Raw genomic sequence first — 2,801 nt, 5'->3', positions numbered from 1 at the left:
CAGCGGTGGAGCGGTCTGCCTCTGTCGCCATGTGCAGTCACGCAGCAACAGAAGACAATGGGTTGGCTTCCTCTGCTGTGCACCTGGAAACCCATTTGTTAAAAGCCACAATGGTCTTTGCCGACTCCCAAGTAGCTAAGCTAGACTGGGCATGGGTCTGTCTTGCCATGTGGGTAGGACGGGCAGTGCTGCCTTCCCCAGCCTCTTCTAGACTGGCAGGTTTGGACCCACTTCTGGATAAATAAAAGTTGTCTGTGGCTCTTACCGGTGGATCACTCGGCTTACATATTGATGAAGAATGCCGCTAGATGCGATAATTAGTGTGAATTGCAGGATACATTAATCATCGACACTTTGAACGTAAGTTGCAGCCCCGGGTTCCTACCAGGGCTACACCTGCCTGAGGGTTGCTTGAACGTCTATCTTCATGATAATCCTCCTCAGGGCGCAACTGGTGCTATTGCAGGGATCACGTTCCCTTCGTCCCCCTAAGGTCAGAACCTGATCAGCACTGTCAGAGGATCCATGGACCTGGTGCAGAGTCTTCTTTACAGCGTGCCCTGTCTTCATTGTTTCCCCCCTCATGGAGCAACACCCCAACTGCCCCAGGCCTGAGGCTGGCCACCCGATCTTCGGCTCCCCAATTACATCCTCAGATCAGACGTGCTGACCCCCTGAATGTAAGTATCTCACAAAGTGGAGGAAAAGAAACTACCCAAGATTCCCTCAGTAATGGCGAGTGAAGAGGGAAGAGCCCAACGCTGAATACCCGTCCGATGGCAGGCAGAGGAAATGTGGCGTACGGAAGACTGACTCCCCTGCCTCACTCAGGGGGCCCAAGTCCTTCTGATCGAGGCCCACCACACATATAATGTTAGGCCAGTAGCAGCCCCTGCCATGCCAGGATCCTGTCTTCTCAGAGCCAGGTTGCTTGGGAATGCAGCTCAAAGTGGGTGATAGACTCCGTGCTAAATATGGGCGCGAGATGGATAGCCAACAGGTACCATAAGGGAAAGGTGAAAAGAACTTTGAAGAGAGAGTTCAAGAGGGTGTGAAGCCATCAAGAGGTAAACAGGTGGGGTGTGTGCAGTCCACCCAGATGTTTCAACACTGTGAGCAGGTTGGTCGCCCAGAATGGCGGATCTCCTCAGGAAAGGGCCACCCGGGCACTAGGTCCCTGCAGGGCACATTTCCTCCATGGCGGTGAACCTTGACTGGCTCTGAGTCGGCTGGGAAAGCCCCAGTGGGCAGGTGGCTCTCTGCTCAGGCAGAAAGGTTTACAGCCTCCTGGCTGCAGTTTTGCCATGTCTGTGGAGCCAAGTGAGGTTGACTGCCGGTGCTCCCTCCTCTGGCAACCATCTCGGCCACTCTCGTGGGTCGCCAGAACAGTGATGAGGATGGGGTCCACTGCTCCCGGTGTGACTGCCGACTGGGCTGGACTGCCCTAAATGTGCCCCAACTGTGTTGCACCACTGGGTGGGAAGGCCCAGGAAGAGTGCCAGGAGTATGCAGTGATGTCAGCTGCCTACTCAACCTATCTTTGGGCTAAGACCAAGTGGTCTAACACCATTGTGAGTGAGAGATCCAAACAAAACCCAGTGGCTCAATGAAGATGTGGGCAGGCTGAGGTGGGCATCAGTCATAGCATCATGGCAAGTGCACCTCAGGCCTGTCTCACCCACTCTCTCGGGGTGGTGCAGCATGCGTGCTTGTGATAGGACCCAATAGATGTAGAAATATATCTGTGCAGGGCAAAGCCAGAGGGAACTCTGGTGGAGATACATAGAGGTCCTCAAATGCAAATCAGTTGCCTGACCTGGGTATACTGCTAAAGACTAATTAAACCACCTAGTAGCTGGTTCCATCCCAAGTTTCACTCAGGACAGCTGGTGCTCAGATTCCCCAGTTTTATCTGGAAAATTAAATGATTAAGAGGTCTTGGGCCCAAAAACGATCTCAATCTATTTTCAAACTTTAAATGGGAAAAACCTGGCTTGCTGGCGAGGAGCCAGGCATCGGATGTCAGTGCCCAGTGTGCCACGATTGGTAAGTGAAACTGGCACTGCGGGATGAACTGAAAGCCAGGATGCACAATGCAGCTGCTCATCAGACCCCTGAAAACATGTTGGTTGATATAGACAGCGGAAAGTGTGGCCATGGAAGTCGGAATATGCTAAGGAGTGTGTAACAACTCGCCTGTCAAATCAACTAGCCCTGACAATGGATGGAGCTCGCACATTGGGCCCATTCTGGGCCATTGGCAGGGCCTAAGCCACAATGAGTAGGAGGGCCACTGTGCTGCAACAGAAGCCCGGGGAGAGTGCAGATCTTGCTGTTAGTAGCAAATATTGAAGCAAAAACTTTGAAGGCCGAAGTTGAGGAAGGTACTTGTTATAATGTTGGCTATTTATTAAAAAATAGATTTTATACTGTTTATCATCACTTATATCTTTTCCATAACTGTATAATTAAACATGTGGATAACAAATACATATAAGGATGTAAACAGTGCATGCAACTCCAATAAACAAACAAGTTATGTTTTGCTGCAACTGTTATGCATAAACATGTTATGATAACATGTACTGTTTTAAAAGTCCATTTGCTGTTGTCACCATTCTTTCCCCAAATCATAATAAACTTTTTGTGAAGTCTCCATGGAGACATGGAACTTCCATACGGTTTCACACCACGGTTTATAGACTGTAATCTTGCTGTCAGCCATTGCAGGAGGGCCTTTTAACTTTATGAAAATAAATACTTTAAAGAATACTTACCTGTGTCTCAGGAGCCCTTTCTTC

At 49.8% G+C, this 2,801-nt stretch overlaps 1 non-coding gene across 1 annotated transcript; it reads left to right on the top strand.

The window, feature by feature from the left end:
• Positions 1–256: 256 nt before the first annotated feature.
• Positions 257–410, top strand: LOC138529124 (5.8S ribosomal RNA). The gene has a single exon (XR_011284470.1). It is a non-coding gene; the product is annotated as a 5.8S ribosomal RNA (ribosomal RNA).
• Positions 411–2,801: the final 2,391 nt, after the last annotated feature.

Source organism: Ambystoma mexicanum, chromosome 7q, assembly GCF_040938575.1.
Source record: "Ambystoma mexicanum isolate Mex_15411 chromosome 7q, UKY_AmexF1_1, whole genome shotgun sequence".
Lineage (NCBI taxonomy): Eukaryota > Metazoa > Chordata > Amphibia > Caudata > Ambystomatidae > Ambystoma > Ambystoma mexicanum.
The sequence above is the reverse complement of the archived record's forward strand: the minus strand, read 5'-3'. Positions and strand labels throughout refer to the sequence as shown.